Source organism: Ruditapes philippinarum, unplaced genomic scaffold, assembly GCF_026571515.1.
Source record: "Ruditapes philippinarum isolate M1 unplaced genomic scaffold, ASM2657151v2 ctg2609_1_1_1_1, whole genome shotgun sequence".
NCBI lineage: Eukaryota > Metazoa > Mollusca > Bivalvia > Venerida > Veneridae > Ruditapes > Ruditapes philippinarum.
In genome coordinates this window covers 42,319-61,606 of record NW_026852966.1, presented here as the reverse complement: position 1 = coordinate 61,606, position 19,288 = coordinate 42,319, and positions in this window count along the sequence as shown.

Here is a 19,288-nt window from a genome sequence, read left to right as displayed (position 1 = left end):
CAAAATAAACAGTATCGTCGCTTTCAATCAATATTAAAGAACACATTTTACGGTGAAATGTGCATGTCAGGATATAAATTCATGACTGAATGTTTTAAAACAGCACGCAAACATGTGATCGAAAAGCAATAAATCATAAAAAATGAAGGGAATGTGCAATAAGAGAATGCACTAAATTCATTTAAATCAAGCTTTAAACAGAAACTACACTTTAGAGATTTTATTTAGCGTGTTTCAATATAAAGACCATTTCAATGATTTGAAGCTTCGTGCTCAAAATGCCCGTAAATATATAAGAATTATTAGTATTCATTCGCTTGCTAATTTATGATATCAAACAAGGAAGTATGTTTTTCCGCGTAGGATTTGTTTATGTTAAAAAAGCCGTTTTACATTTATTGAATATCACGCTCCCAAAAAACCGCACATAAAAGGGAATACTGGCACAATTTGATGGTAACACTCACGTTCCTTGTCAACAACGGAATGATCTTGTATAATAGAAATATATATCGATAATAATTTGGCACAATTTGCAGGTAACACCCACGTTCATTACCAACAACGGAATGATCTTGTATAATAGAAATATATATCAAACAATTGCAAAAATATAGGGATAATAAGTTAACATTTCAATACTGAACGCTTGAAAATTGATTTGTTTTTCCTTGTAAAATTTAAAATATATTTTCATGACATCATTTGTTTAATTGACGTCAGACCTGGTTTATCTGTAAGAAATATATACATAGTTAAATCCATTCTAATAACAATGTTCTCATAGTTGTATTGTAAATTAATATATTAAAATGATATTATTATAAAACCTACACTAGAAGTGAATTCCTTTTTTAGATAAGTAATATCTATTCGTCGTATGATAATGTATCTCTCAGGCCTACGGTCTTCGTCGTCAAAACGCAAAACCGATGATAAAAAGTCGCAAAGCACCACTCAGACCGATGTTATTTCTTTAATAATGCGCTCGTTTAGAGAATAACTTGAAGCGTGTTATAATTGTAATTTATGTATTGTAAAAATTAAAACAATGTTGTTCAATTCTCTGGAGCAACACAAAGAATGGGAACTGTCAATTCAAATGTCTCGTATCATAAAATATATGTTCCTAGTTGCACTCAACTGTCCCATTGAATCAGTCATTTCAAAAAATATAATATGTGGATTTCCCATTATAAGCTTGTTGAACAATTTTGAATTTTGCAAGTGAAAAGTGAAAGACCAACAACTGTTGATAATAGGAGAATTAAATTTTTATTCTCCAACTTTAAATTTTGCAAACCGAAATAAAATATTTTACAAAAAGTCGATTTATTATTGCATTCTCCGGCGAGAAATGGAATTTGAAAACTGTAATTTAAAATATGATTTAGAAGGAAATTTCAATTCTAAACGGAATATAGTCGTAATATTGATGTTTGAATTACTATAAAGAGCTATAGCAACAAACATAGTTTTGTTCTACTTTACATCTAGAAATTCTCACTGAGATATTGGTTAACGATTTTTTTTAATTTTCCATAAAAAGCAAGATGTAGCATTTAATAAACTGTAGTTTATTGACTTTGGTAACGAAATATTGTGTCTCATAACTGTAATCCATGAATTAAGAAAAGCGCAGTTTTTATGTTTATAAGAATGATATTCATAAGGTCTGAAGTAATTTAAATTTAGATCGAGCTCCTTTTTTCTAAATTATTGTGCTAAAGAGACGTTTGTTTACCTGATTTTGACATAAACACGGATCTAGAGCTCAGTGAATAAACCAAACTATAGGCCTCAACAGACGGTAGGATTTTGAAGTACAACACCATTAACACTTAGTTGAACAAAGAAAATCTCAAGGCTACTATGTCTTGAATTCGTGCAACTTAAAACTAGTTTAACAGGACAAGATATGTTGGATTTCTTAATGACATATGACATATTTCACAATTATCCCCTGTTTTGTTGTTTTTCAAATACTAACCATAACTAATTTAGTTTTGTACAACTACATTCTACCGTCTGGTGAGGCCGTATCATTGGTTCAAGTAAAGCTTGGGTCGATTGTTTCTCGGAAAATGTCAAATTTTCTGTCACAATTGATCTTGGACGTTGTAATAGACTTTTAATAATTTAAGAAAATTGAATGAATATTAGTGAATATTAGGTGGTCACTTAAGGTGTTATTGTAAATTAATGGTCGGCTATTTTAGGTGAACGGTTTGTCGAGATATGACCACAAGTGTGTTGAAATTGGCATAAAACTTGTACAAATGAAAACGAAAAACAACAAGAACACCCCCAAACAAAAACAAAACAAAACAACAACACAAAAAACGAGGATCAAATTGTGTCTTGAATGAATAACAGTGTAACTAAATGCATACTAGTTTAAAGGGAAAGACAAGGTTAGAATAGAAACTTGATTTCAGAAAAAGAATACTATAAATAATAAATCTGCAAATTTTCTGCCGCCAAATAATAATATTAAACGAATGATATCAAAATTTAAATCGCTAAATCATCGATTTCTACAAATCAGTAAGCGCGGCCATGTTTGTGTATTGGCCGTATAGAAACAGGTGCGCGTGATGTCATTTCCCCACATCTTTAGATTCATGATAAATCTAGTTGAATCGTAAGGAAAAATTAATATAATAAAGTATTGACCAGACAATTTAATTTTCACAGGAGGTGTAGAGGAGATTTTTTTTGGTTCAAAATACGCAACAATATCAAAAAAATAAATAAATAAATAAATAAAGAAACGTACGGCTAGCCAAAAGTTCTAGCCGTAGGTGAGTCACGAACGACTAGCCAGGACGCACTGTATTGTCTAGCTCATCTAGTCTAGCCGTACGGCACTTTTCAAAATTATATGGAAGTCGAACGTTATAAAATTGTTGATTTTCATGCTTATCATTTGTTGTTTTATTTGTATGAATTATTAAATCATTTTTGTTAATTTTAAGCACACGGATCGAATAAAAAATGATCGGAGTGGAATAAATAAATAAAAAGAACATTGAATGAAAAAAAAAAAACGGTGAAATGCAAAAATAATTGTATAATTTTCAAAACAGTAGATAAATATCGAACATAAAAGCACAGTCAATCAATTAATTAGCCTTAATTAAAACCTATCCAGGGACTGACAATAGAATTTTAGAATGCCTTTCACGGAACATGCAAACTTTCCTTGATGGACAAACTTCTATACAGTACCGTCGGTACTTGTCGCAATTATCAAGAGCCTAACAACAATCATTTTCAGTGTTTTTTGTTCTTTTTTTCGTATTAAATGTGTCGAAAATTAAAATTAATGAAACAAAAAAGGATTATTATCAAAATTTTGTAAACTCTTTCATTTGGTGTAAATGCAAGCAAAGGCTATTTTTTCTCGACATCTTGCGATGACAAAGATCGAGATATTTATAGCGATCAAGGCGATTAATCTCTAAAAAGTTTACATCCGAAGACAATTAATGCTGTTTCTTGGTTAAAATCCTTGCTTAAAGTCATAATATAACATATGCATTTTCGACTTCCATAAAATTTTGAAAAGTGCCGTACGGCTAGCCAGTATACAGTGTGTCCTTGCTACTTGTTCGTGACTCACGTACGGCTAAAACTTTTGGCTAGCCGTACGGGCCCGTACGCTAGCCACATCCATTATAAACCCTACTAAAACGTGTTCTTAATAGTACATATAATTAATTTTTTGCAGTTTGATTCTGAATTTCAAATTTTAAGGTGTGAACATATGTTATAATTGATGTACGCATTTCAAAAATATAAGCAACTCTTTTGAAAAGTAAATTGTTAACATGTCTGTCAACGTATGATGCTGGGCATCGTTATCGTAGCCTAATATTAACTGCAGGCAAATCATTTTTTATTGGCTGCACAAAAATCTAATTTGCATAATTTATTCACACAATTGCTGGTTCTTACTACTTATGTCTAATACTGCGCATTGTCCATTTTAATTGTTCCTAATTTGCACCAAAATATTCCTGTCACACTGTGTACTGACGATTTTTATTGCTCCTTGTATGCCTCTGTGCCGACAGACCTTTTGATCATGCACAATGTTGCCCTGATTGGTTAATCACCCTTGTCATATATTCTAATGACGAAATAGACATCTATTTTTTTTACGCTTCATCAGTGAACTGAATGACCTTAGGGGGAATTAGGTTCCACACCTGTCAGTAAATTACAGCACGTCATAAAATAGCAACACATTTTTTTCAGTTACCAATAATCATTTTAAATATTAAGTAGATTTATGATTTTTTGTTTTATTGGATTAAATTTATGGTAGTAGAAATGCGTACCTGTCGGGAAAGGAATTTGGTAAGTAGATAACGTGGAAAAAAGCTTTAGGGAACTGGATAAACCCGAGAATATGCGTAATTATAGGGGAATGGGTAACCTGTTGCTGTTGGTACCATTTTTGACTGGGTGCCTAGATAACCTATCGGACAGTTTTGTTTTCATTAGTCTGGCTGCCGATTTTCCTGCGCCATTCTCATTTTTAGCGTCAATGGCGGAAAATCGCGTCCTCAGCATATTGGATTTAGTTGATATTTGACCTGAAAAAAGATACATTACCGGCGATGTACCCTATTTGGACAGCTTGTCTAGCGAAAATTAAGTACAAAAAAAATATCGTCAATTTGAAGAAGTTTTTCCATAGTACCCAAATTAAATTTAATTGTTTATCTTTGAAAATTAAGCAGTCATTGCTTAAATTATGTGGTGGGATCATCTGCAAGCCCCTTGAATATCGGACAAATGATAATTAATGTGCGCGGCGTCTTCAATTGATTAATTAAAGCAATTCAGTTCCATATGATGATGTTTCATAAATAATATATAATGTACGCAAAAAAATTAAATAAGTTCTTCATCAAGATATATTTCAGTTGTACCAGCGTGGTACACCGTCTATACCGGAAGGGGATATAACACGTTCACAATTCTCGGTCTTCGCTGCCTCACGCAGAATTGAAGTGAATGCCCAAAATGGGGCTCAGGCCCATGAAAACTTTATTTCTCCCAAGGGTAAAAATAATCTAGAGTTGCTTTTCTTTAAAAACATATTTTCTCTTTATAAGGGTTTATGTCAAATAGGAAAACTTCATCGTTCCTCTTTTTAAATGATGGGAAATATTTATATTTAGACAGACATTCAATCCATCCATTCCTATTCCTTCATAATACGCTTTCTATAATAAGGACAGAATTGAATGACAAAGAGAAGAAGGTACCCCAAAATCCGTTTTTAAAAAATTACTTGAACCATAAATAATAGTACTATTCTTGAATTGATTTCCCAAAGTTTATTACAGTATTTCATTTCTAAAGCAAGTTAGTATGTGTGGACAGATACAATTTTCAACGTAGAGTCCAAACATAAAGCTTTCTTGAAATCACAGAAGTCATGATCTGCAATGAACATTGGTATATACTCTTAATAAACAGTATGAAGTTAAGTGCGATCAAACCAGAAATAAGAATATGACTCTAAATAAACACTTCGTTAGCTACATAACAAAATACTTATACGATTTGTATGTTAATGTGAAGTTTTATAAGAAATCACTTACACGTCACACCATTACTTGCACACAAATTAATTCCCGCCATCCGGTTCATAATAAATCCGTATCCAATGTGACAATAAAAATCTAAACAATTTTCACTTGTCACCAAACTGGCAACTGCTGCAAAAGATGAAAATGCAATCGTTCTTTCGTGGTCATTAATTTGCACAAATCTTGTGCGTGTTTATGCTTGACGTCATCCAATCGTGTGTCGTTTAGCGAATGCAACAACACTCAAATTGTTGACAATATAATTATTGAATAAACATTTAATAGTGAGAAAAGTCATGTTGCATGCTTATATAATTGAAATAATAATAAAAATAATATTAAATAGCGTTTCTGCCTCATAGGAACAATTGCGTTCTTTGTTAATTAATTTTTAGACGTATTTTCATATTCAGTTTGATAATGATTGATTGATTTTAGAAAAAGACTCAAAAATATAATAAATTATGTTACAAAAAAACAAGCTGAATTTCTATAATAAGTATAAAACTTGAGGCTAAAGTGCGTAAATTGTAACTACATACCAAATAATCACAATCATGCAAATCGTAAATGTCTTCATTTTGTGTGGCAGCTTTGTTACTCTGTCTATGCAAAAGACTGTATGGTAAACGATTTTATGAAATTAGGTAACAAAGATTTGACCTACTATGATTCTCTTATCATTTTTTATACATGTTGATTTGGCACACTTCTCAATTCATTACCAACGACAAGGTTGCCAACAATAAGGTTTATTTCCCCTACCTGTGTGACTAATACTTTTTAAAACGACACAAAGCAATACCAATGTAATTTAAACTATGTTTATTTCTTTTTGTTAAAATACTTAAATATAAAAACAAAGTTTATTGTTTACTTCCGTATAAATGCTCAATCACTAAAAATTGTACAAATTGTTAAAAAGCAAATGATGTAAAATAAATGGTTTATATAAGTGGGCATTGAGGCTATTCGTTACCCAAACCAAAAGCATTTGAAAAATAAAAGAATTAATTATTTTTAGGGGTATAATAGGTCTTTTTAAAGCTATATTTAGTCCAGACTATTCTAACAACTCCATCTCAAAGTTTCAAAAATGTTTTGAAATAACCTGGTTTTTGATGTCATATGTAAACTTGGTTTCATAACACATGCGTTTACGATGTATGGGTATAATCTATCATCCCAGGCTTTTTTGTTTCACATTTCGTTAATTTTTTATACATGGAAGATTAAAAATCATGTCAAAATAAGCATAATTTATGTATATTAAAAAAAAATCAATATACACTAAAAAGAACTCGACTTTACTATCAGAGATTAATGTAAAGACAACCCAACTTTTATATAAAGAATTATTTTTATTCCCCAAAATCCATTTAAACGTCATTACTTTTTAACAAATTTAAATTTCACGATTGAATATAGTTAGCAAATGTCCCTTAAGATGTGCTTTGTACAGGTTACACTGCATTTTGTCAACGATTAATAATCTTTAAAATTGATAAAATTTGCATTAGAAATATGAGCCCGTACATTGGTTTTAAAATCTATCTTTGAAGAAAGAAGACTTTCAACCTAAAAGAATAAAATAATATTAAACTTAAAACAAAAAAGGCAATGACACAAATCTTAAACAATTAGACCATAAATAACCGTATAAAAGAAATTTTAGAATTTCACGCAATGTGAACAAAATATTAATATAAAAATTATTTCCTGAAATTAATAAAGTGTATTATTAATTATCTGGTCATAAAAGTTTGTAAAGTTTAGTCTGGCGGGTCGTCTGTGAGTTTATTGAATATCCCTTTTCTGTCAATTTTTAGGTTCTGAAAAAAAAGACAACAACATGGATTTCTTCCCAAAAGATAACACAAGTTACTGTTTAATTATATTTTGTAACTTATAAGGCCTTTTTCATAACATAACGTGTAATAAATACACGAACAAACGTCGTAATTGATAAATCTTGCATTTCAATGAACCCCCACTTCAACACTTCACTACGAATTGAATGTTTGTAAACTGATGTGAATTTTTTAAGAAATAACTTACACGTCACACCATTACTTGCACACAGATTAATTCCCGGCATCCGGTTCATTACAAATCCGAGTCCAATATGACAATACACATGCTCACAATTTTCAGTTGTCACAAAACTGGCAAATGCTGCAAAAAGATGAATTAAATCTGCAATATTTAAATACAAAATGTAGCAATCATTCTTTTCTGTCACATATTGCTAACATCATTTGCGAGTTTATGCGTGACGTCATCAAATCGTGCGTAGTAATAGAATGCAGTAACACTCACATTGAAGACATCGTAATAATCGAATACACATTTGATAGCGTGATATGTCATGTTGCAAAGCTTACATATTTATTGAAATAAAATGTAAATACCATATAACGGCAAACAAATACAATACACTTTTTTCACATTGACCGCTTTATATGATATGATTTTGCGAAAATGTAAATGTCTTTATAGCATAATGGGTCTGAACAGCAAGAAATCACGTAGTTTTGTACAAAGTTATCGATTGAACTTGCGTTTCTGCGTTAAAGGATTTGATTCAAATGCATTCTTTCTTGATTAATTTAAAAAAAAAACAAAAACAAAAACAACAACATTTCTTATGTCAAATAAATGGTAGTACAGAATCCGGATAATTGATTTCTGCGGCTTGATAAGTAAAACGTCGTTGTAAAAGTTGCAATATCGTTTATTTGATATTTTATATCAGTCGAAAACGTTGACGTCCTATGACTTGGTGAATCAATAAATAATTCATTCATCTTTTCTTTTCGAATAAGCTTGCGAGTATTTAAAATTAGTAATTTCCAATCATACAACATTTGTGTAATTTATGAATGGGACTCAATGAAGCGTTAAGTGAGTGTCCAGCCGCCGTAAATTATTCGCGGAGCCTATGTCGTGTAGTTTTTGAGTGCCCTCTTAGAAAACTACAATATCAGCACAGAAACATTATACCAATAGCGTTGCATGGAAAATGATAGAGAATCAGAATTAACGCAATTAAACACGACGTAATCATATAAGCAATAAATGGTGTTGCAGGATTATTTGCTTATTTATATTTTCCTCTTACAAATAGTTCTAAAACACGACAATTAAAATATTTGCAAAAGTGTAAAATAACAATAATTCATTATTTCAAAGCAGCCCAAAGCTAGACATGAATAATTAGAGATAAAAGACACAGTTATCCAATTATTGATATTAGAAAACGACCAAACATTATATAAATCATTTTACAAAATCAAGCCTAATTTCTAAAATAAATTTTAAATATATAAGATTAAAGTGTATAAATTTGAAGTACATACCAAGAATCACAATCATGCAAATCGTAAATGTCTTCATTTTGTACAGCAGCTATATTACTTGTTCCTTACTAAAACACTGTTTGGTTAACAATTTTATGAAATTGGTAGCAAAGATTTGACCTATCTGTTATCATTGTAAGACATGTCCATTTGACACTTCTCAATTTCTTTATCTACGACAAGAGGTAAATTCCCCTAGTTGTGTTAGTTATACAGATAAAATCTGTTTAAAGACCCTGAGCTATCACATATATTCTTAAAAAAGATATTTCAAACGAGTTAATGTTTTCTTCTTTAAAAAGGGCGACAACAGTTATCAAATATTAACTTTAAAGAAATTTTCTACAGTTTTACGAAAATTAAATCCTTTCATAGAATTTTCTATATGTTTTGTATGATAAGTAAAATTTATTGATCAATTTAAAAATAAAAAGAAAAATATATGTTGACCTGTTGGATTTTTTGTAAAATGGCAGTTTCCATAGTAATCGTATATATCTCAAAACTGTCAATATAGCCACACTGTGTTATAAAAATGTATAAGACAGCCTGTTATAATACACAAATAGCATAATTTTATACAAATATAACTTCATCAAATAATTCTGTATGAAGGAAACGATAATCTGAAAATATTTCTTAAAACGAAATGAATTTTTATTGCTTCTTAAACTCAACAGAAAATGATAAAACTAAACACGAATTTTGTAAATGATTAAAGGTATCAAAACATTTATTATTGTGTATTCTTCAATCTTTATCTATAAGTAAAAATTGAATGGCGAATTCAAAAATAAATATGATTTGTAAATAGACAGTTTCTGTGGTTAACACATATGATAACTGTCAAAATGACCACGCTAGAGAAATCCTTCATCTGATGTTGTCTCAACTACCCTCTTATTCTTCCTCTTTTTAACCTGATTCATTTCTGAACATTAAGAAATATTTATTCTGTATTAATTACTCATTATTTGTTTTGTAGCCGAAATTTAATACAGTTATCCGAGTACTATTCAACTTTTTTTTGAAGAGTAATTATCATCGATTATCTCATTTTGACAGGCGCAAAGAATACTACCGAAAAAGTCTTTAAATATTTGTTTATGGAAATGATTAATGCTTATCACCTGAAGAAAGTCGCGCTGAATGTGATTTTATTTGGCAGAAACGTAGCAAAGTAAGAAAAGTAGCTTGTTAGATTATAATACAAAGAACTTTATTTTAATTCGATTATGTTGAAAGCTATAAGCTTATTCGAACACTCTCGAATCCGTTCTTGAAAACAACCAGTACAAAGCAGTGTTAAGTTCCTTGCTCTCGGAAACAAAAGATTGCCACTGATGTCGGGCCAGAAATCAAGTCCGACGCTTTAACCACTCGGTCCCGCCACTACTATACGTTGACTTTCATATTAATGCTCAATCACTAAATAAGTATTAAGAAAACAAAGTAAACTAAATTAGGTAATTGGTTAGCGGAGATAATTATATAAGGTTACGAAGTTGCATATAACACATAATACGTTAACAGATGATTATACCGATGAAAACTGAAATACCCAAGTCAAAAATTGTTAGACAGAAAGAGCTAAAATAATAAAAAGAAATGAACACACATCAAAATTATAATGCTGAACGATCTTCGAACATAGAACGTATGGGGCGACTTTTTATGACATTCACACGGTACAAATAACTCTGATATAGCAATGAAATAGAGAAAAAAACGGAATCTCTAAAGAATGTAAACTTTCCTGGAACTTTAAGTGTATTTTCTGGAATAAACTGGCATGATGCCATATGTAAACTTGGTTGCGATACATAATGTAAATTATGATTAAGATTGAGGTAAAAACAACCCAACTTTATATTAGAATTACTTCTATCCAAAAAATCCTGTTATCGTCATTTCTAGTTTTAACAAATTTAAATTCACGATTGAAGATAGTTACGCATATGTCCCAAAAATGTTGCTTTGTACATGTTGCACTGCATTTGTACACCAAATATGTCAACGATGAATAATCTTTAAATTGATAAAGTTCGCATTAGAAATATGAACCCGTACTTTGTTTTCAAAATCTATCTTTGAAGAACGACGAAATTTCAACCTAAATGATAAAATAATATAAAACTTTAACAATAACACATGATATGAATCCGAAGTTATTAGACCATAAATAACTGCATTAAATGAATTTAAGTATTTCACGCAATGTGGACAAAGAAGGAATATAAATAATATTTCCTTAAATAAATTAAAAAGTGTTTTTAAGTATCTTGCAATAACGGTTTATAAAGTTGAGTCTAAAACACTATCACGAGCGTGTTTTCTTTGAGTTTATGAAATTATCTTAGGCTTTTCTGTCACTTTTAGGTTCTGACAAAATATATTGATGTCTACCAAAAAGATGAGACAAATTGCTGTTTAATTATATTTTGTTACTTATAACACCCTTTTTCACAACTTAACGTGTATGAATACACCAACATACGTCTTAATTGATACAATCTTGAGTTTCAATGAACTCTCACTGCAAGAATACAAATTATGACATATTGCTTCTCCTCCTTAAAGCCAGACTTTTTTGTATCAAGAGACTCTAAAATAGTTATTTTTACTTATTTGCAATGCCACTCGGTCATAGACATTTAGTTGTATGGACTGCAGACAGTATATGATATTAAAACATACGCCATGACGAAAGAAATGTCACTGCACGCATGTGACTATTTCTTAAGTTTCACATGTCTGACATAAAACCTTATCATCAAAACTATTGATGTCCCAAAAGAATGAAAAACGCACCCACGAAATAGAGAAGTAAATATTGCATTACAATATCAGGGGAATTCCATGCTTGACAATGTCATTATTATTCTTAAATAGACAACAATATACTTAATAAATAACTTTTGTTTCCCGTGCCCATTGCATAAACTGCATATTGGAGAGAATCAGATGGTAATATCACACGCCGCCGGTGCGATCTTTGAGCACAGCAAAAACGTATCGTGAAATTGATCTAGGGAATAAAGTCATTTTGCTCTCACCGATGATACAAATATCATACTTAAGCCAGACACCTATAAAAACTAATTAATACTAGTTTGTTAAAAAAAGATCTATTTGGTTGATTGTCCGCGAAGATTTGGCCGAATGTGTGTTTACGACAACAAAAACGAAATGAACTTAAACCGCTCTTCTGAGCCACAGTGTGATGAAATGGAGTGAGACAAAAAAAAAATAAAAGGATTTGAGCACCAGACTAAATACCGTATTCCGGTATATACCAGACAAGGCGCTTAAATGAAAAAATGCTAATATCTTTCCTTTTACCCAATTGAATGAACTTTAATAGATCTTTTCACACCGATTTATGTATGATTATGAATGAAAAATGTAAAAATCGGCGAAAAAAACGATATTTGTCTATTTTGTGATCACGATTTCTGCAAGCGTCTAGAGGTACTACTCCGATCGTTTATTGAGTTAAATCCGACGAAATGCATACATGTGTATCCGGTTTTATGTCATGCAAAGTTTGCCGTATGCAAGGTTGTAAAAAGAGCAAACTTATCAAATTACGAAAATAACGGTTTACGGTGAACTTTTCTATTTTCTCAATGACATTCCTTTACGCCGTACTACATACCAAGCTTGTGCAATACAGCTGATCAGTATTTTGCTTGTCTGTCATGTAAAGACATTTCAATATCATATCATTATAAAGATACAAGCATTCGTCATACTTACCTTCGTATACACTAAAATTGTTATCATTTGCTGTACAACAAACTTACTTTACACACATGCAATGTCGCTCATATATTCATATTTTTGTTTTTAGTAAGGTGAACATATCTAGGCCATTTGTTTGCAACAATCAGCATTTATTATAATAATAAATTGATTCGTTTCAAATACATTGTTACCGTTAACAGTCAGGAAAGTCAGGCTCAAATTGTTTTGACATGTTTGATCTCTAAAGACATAAAATGCATGAAAGAAAAACATTCTGACGATATTAGGTGAATGAAATGCTGTCCATGGATAACAATATTCTTTAAGACAATGCATATTTTGTTTTATAATTGCAACACGATTGAGTTGGTTTATTTAGGTTATTTTTGAGAAATATCGTAACAAAATCTAAGTCGCTCTCGTCCTGTTTCGACAGTGTTCGGAATACCATACCTATATTTTAATGCATAAATTCAACATAAGATTCTTTTTTAATTTGAAGGCGTTATTGACTATTTAACATATTAACATCTCGTCTTTGTAATATATCAACTTGTGCTCCTACCTGTTAAAGGGACGAGGTATACTACTATGCGCTAACTTATAGGTTCTACTGAAGGTGGATTGAATTACAACACAATTTTCCGTTTTATATTTTAATGTTTCTTTCTTAGTGGAATACCACAGATAATATATAACATATACACAGGTTATTCTGATGTTTACAAATTAATATTAAAAACAGTAATAATTATTTCTAGTGGAGAGCCACAACATTATCACTTGGAAATCCAAAATCTAACTGTTTGATTTTTTCTCTTTACAATATTTCTAAAAATGGTTTCGTATTAAACATACCAATAAAATTTAAACATCTTTGTTTCTTAAATAACAAAATAACCAATCAGGTTTCAATACAAAATAATGTAATATAGCAACATAGAATTTATAACAACAATCATCACCTGGACATTTTATCAGTAATAAGGTTTAACAACTTATTAAGTACAGACGGCTAAATTGACATTATCACCTAAATATAATAAAACTTTCAGCACTGTTGATTGGACAAAGAGGAAAAGCCATATTTAATGTTCCGGTTACATAATTATTAATTTGACATCTGTTATTAAAACATTATTAAAAAATTATATTTGTAACTTAACATATTTGAAATTTCACACATTGTTCTGAAAATTTGACCTTTTAGAAAATGATTATATTTATAAATATTTGTGTTTAAAAGAAAATCATCATGTATATTTATTCATTTATTTTTTGAAAAGAGTTTTATCATTTTTCTGCTGCACAACAATACAATAAAGATATTTGTAGGGACATGATATTTCAACATTGCATTTTTGTTGGTTTTTACTTTTTCCTTTTTAAAATGTCATAGGTAAAACATATTTATATGTATGTATAATTGCAAGAATGAATGTATACATGCATTTTTTTTATTTTGGTATTTATCAAAATTGATGTACCCGTTAAGTCTTTAAAGAACTTAAAGATATTGACATAAAATCTCTAATTTTGTTAGAAATATTCGTTTGTTTCCAACGTTATAAGAAAGGCACAAGTAGATGAACACGCAGACAGAACGAGTATATTATCCAAACTGGGATCTTATATGATTATTATTTATGAGAAAATGTGGGAAAATTTGAGAAAGGTTTTATCCTTAATGAGAATCTAATGTTTCCGATATTTGTAGCAAAAGTCCTTTCTTGTGAAACATGTCTGGTAAACTAGACAACATAGATGTTGCATTACAGTTAATTTATTCTATTAGCTGAAAACAATAGGTCAGTATTTTATGTTTCGTTTCTTTTATTTATCTCAACATCAATTCATTTCAAAGAAAACAACAGACACGTTATTTAATCATAGTTCCAGGAAATGTCATACACCATTTGTTGATCTATACGATTTTTACAAAGATAACCGATCATGCGTGCGGAGCTTGCTTTACAAATGTATGACAGGGAAAATGAGATGGTTTAAACTGAAATAACTATAAGAAATACATCTTGCTCTTCAAATATATACGCAATATTAATTTCGAGGTTTCTTCTATAAATCTGAACAAACTATACTAAAGCATAGACTGTTTATAAAAGTATATGAACATCAGCAGTTAGCTCTCATATTATTTGTAACTAATGGCACTTGTTCTATAAACTTCCAGATTAATAACAATAAAAGATTAATCAAATAATACCCCATAATCCAGCAAAATATTTGTTATAAACAAAAATATCACTTAAAACATTTATATCAAAGAAGAACGTGTATACATAAATGTACACTTATAAAATTGAAGTCGAGATACGATTTCCAAGTAGTGTACATATATCAGTTATAGATGACACGTCACGTCATTATTTAGGTCGTTGACTTCAAACCACTTGCCCCTCACCGCTGTTGGTTCGATTCGCGACAGGGACTTTGGATTCTTTTATGTAAGGAGGCTATCCAGCTAGTTACGGAACGTCGGTGGTTTTACTCCGGTGCCCGTTCGTGCCTGAAATAATGAACGGGAGGTTTTCCTCCACCTGTAAAGCTGGAATGTCGTCAAATGACCTATAGTGTGCTGGTGTGATGTAAAACCTAATCAAACAAACAATCGAATCCCGACAGAGACTTAGGATTCTTTCATGTGAAGAAGCTGTCCAGCTGGCTTACGGAACGTTGTTGGTTCTTCTCAGCTGCCCGTTCGTGCCTGAAAAATAATGCATGGAAGGGCACCTGAGGTCTTCCTCCACCAATAAAGCTGGAACGTCGCCAAATGACCTATACTGTGTCGGTGTGATGTAAAACTCAGTCAAACAAACAAACAAACAAACAAATAAGGATTATTAATAGATTTCCAGATTCATTTTTTAATTATGTGAATGTTATCCTGAAAGTGTAACGTTGGTTTCACGCAAAGGATACACCATATACTTAACCGGTTAACATTTTCTTCTTGGGACTCTTCATCACGGATAACGAACTGTATTTACCCTTGTTTAATCAATCATGGTCATTTCCTATTTTAAGTCATTTATTTTCGGTGTTCTGGATTCCTTTTCGATAATCATTTGTAGCTGCATTTTTCAGGAGCTTCGTTTAGTAAAAGTATTTTTCCTCATTAACTCGTTTCAATGAACGGCGCTTTTCCGTGTTGATCTTGTTAATCATATTTTAACTGCACGATGATTCATTTAATTTGAACCAATATAAAAGAACCCTAAACTTTATCATTACTGTATCTGAAGTAACATGTATTTCATTACGGTAAATACTTGGACTCTGACGAATCATCATTTTGACCAAAGTAACTTTTAAAGCTTGAAATAATAAATAAAAACTGTTATTGTAAATGAAAGAAATTGACATTACCGGAATGCAAATTATACAACATTAACAGTGACGATAATGAATAGGTTGCAGACTTCTTAAGTAATTTCAAGACAGACATAATAATTTCATTTGAGTATCCCTACCACTAGAATCAGTTGTACTGAGATATATTAGCTGGTTATTGTACGAACATGACCTCTTATAATTGATGCAATCTGACATGAACAATTAAGCGTCCAACATTGTCCGTCAGATTCTCCTGCTATCTTATGATGATGCCCGCCCTACAGTGACGCAAATTACATAAAGACTTTTGTTACTTGGTAATTTATATGACATTTTAAAAGTAGCTTAAAAGTAAATTTTCCAATCTGACATTTATATGTCATGGGTCCAAGAATTAGACTTTCACTAGAAATCTGGAATCAACAATTATTGTTCTCATTGTATTCTTAATGAAATGGAGGCTAAAAGTAAAGTATGCAATTAAAGAAATAAAACCGTCATATTAATGATCATTGTAAACAACAATGAAGATCAACACAAGAAGAAGCAATTTGCCAACTTAAATCAATTGCATTGAATTCATTACCACACATATTTTTCACATAGAAAATAATATTTATCAATTGCGTTAAATATATTTAACACTTTTATTCTGACTAAGTGGTTTGATATTTAAACCGTATCTCTGTCATATTTGCTTCTTGAATAAATAGAAAAGGAATATACTTACATTTTTACTATATCATGCCGCCTTTCCTTGTTGGTTTTGTTTGTCATATTTCATACTCATTCAAAATACTCTATGTATTATAAATCACTAACTTATTATGATTTCTAGTTATCGATTATTATTCGAATGACAATAAGCAACATTCCAATAGATTCCAATACGTTATGCTCATTAAAGAAACAAAACCAAAGAAAAGAACATATTGAACAAAAATAACCTGATTTTCACCTAGTCATAGAATCGTATTACATATAATGTCATATAAATGTAACTGCTATTACATTCCGACTTACCTTTCCCAGTTAGTAGCGTATTAAGTACTTAATTCTATTCTCTGAAATTTGCTAACTCATTGCTTCCTTTTGTCAGATGATCCAGTCATCGTTGCATATAAAACTTAAGGTTGTAGTTTCTATGTATAAGGACACAACGAAAGGAAAGAGGCAAATATAAGTACAAAATCAGTTAAATACATGAACAAACTTTATTGATAATAGAGTTGTACAGTATTATATCTAAGCAGATGTAGGTGTTGGACAAACTCCGGCAGATACAAATTTCAAGGTAGGGTTCAAACATAAAGCTTTCTTGAAATCACAGAAGTCATGATCTGCAATGAACTTTAGTATATTACTCTTAATAACAGTATGAAGTTAAGTGCGATCAAACCAGAAATAAGAATATGACTCTAAATAAACACTTCGTTAGCTACATAACAAAATACTTATACGATTTGTATGTTAATGTGAAGTTTATAAGAAATCACTTACACGTCACACCATTACTTGCACACAAATTAATTCCCGCCATCCGGTTCATAATAAATCCGTATCCAATGTGACAATAAAAATCTAAACAATTTTCACTTGTCACCAAACTTGCAACTGCTGCAAAAGATGAAATGCAATCGTTCTTTCGTGTCAATAATTTGCATAAATCTTGTGCGACTTTATGCTTGACGTCATCCAATCGTGTGACGTTAGCTAATGCAACAACACTCAAATTGTTGACAATATGATTATTGAATAAACATTTAATAGTGAGATAAGTCATGTTGCATGCTTATATAATTGAAATAATAATAAAATAATATTAAATAGCGTTTCTGCCTCATAGGAACAATTGCGTTCTTTGTTAATTAATTTTTAGACGTATTTTCATATTCAGTTTGATAATGATTGATTGATTTTAAAAAACGACTCAAAAATATAATAATTATGTTACAAAAAACAAGCTTAATTTCTATAATAAGTATAAAACTTGAGGCTAAAGGCGTAAATTGTAACTACATACCAATAATCACAATCATGCAAATCGTAAATGTCTTCATTTTGTGTGGCAGCTTTGTTACTCGGTCTATACAAAAGACTGTATGGTAAACAATTTTATGAAATTAGGTAACAAAGATTTGTCCTACTATGATTCTCTTATCATTTTTATACATGTTGATTTGGCACACTTCTCAATTCATTATCTACGACAAGGTTGCTACAATAAGGTTTATTCCCCTACCTGTGTGACTAATACAGATACATGAAGCTTTAAAACGAATCAAAGCAATACCAATGTATTTAAACTATGTTTATGTCTTTTTGTTAAATACTTAAATATAAAAACAAAGTATTATGTTTACTTCCGTATAAATGCTCAATCACTAAAAATTGTACAAATTGTTAAAAAGCAAATGATGTAAAATAAATGGTTTATATAAGTGGGCATTGAGTATCGTTACCCAAACCAAAAGGCATTTGAAAAATAAAAGAATAAATTATTTTAGGGGGTATAATAGGTCTTTTTAAAGCTATATTGTCCAGACTATTCTAACAACTCCATCTAAAGTTCAATGTTTGAAATAACCTGGTTTGATGTCATATGTAAACTTGGTTTCATAACATATGCGTTTACGATGTATGGGTATAATCTATCATCCCAGGCTTTTTTGTTTCACATTTCGTTAATTTTTTATACATGGAAGATTAAAAATCATGTCAAAATAAGCATAATTTATGTATATTAAAAAAAAATCAATATACACTAAAAAGAACTCGACTTTACTATCAGAGATTAATGTAAAGACAACCCAACTTTATATAAGAATTATTTTTATCCCCAAAAATCCATTTAACGTCATTACTTTTTTAACAAATTTTAATTCACGATTAAATATAGTTAGCAAATGTCCCTTAAGATGTGCTTTGTACAGGTTACACTGCATTTTGGCAATGATTAATTATCTTTAAATTGATAAAATTTGCATTAGAAATATGAGCCCGTACATTGGTTTTAAAATCTATCTTTGAAGAAAGAAGACTTTCAACCTAAAAGATAAAATAATATTAAACTTAAACAAAAAGGCATGACACAAATCTTAAACAATTAGACCATAAATAACCGTATAAAAGAAATTTTAGAATTTCACGCAATGTGAACAAAATATTAATATAAATATTATTTCCTGAAATTAATAAAGTGTGTTATTAATTATCTGG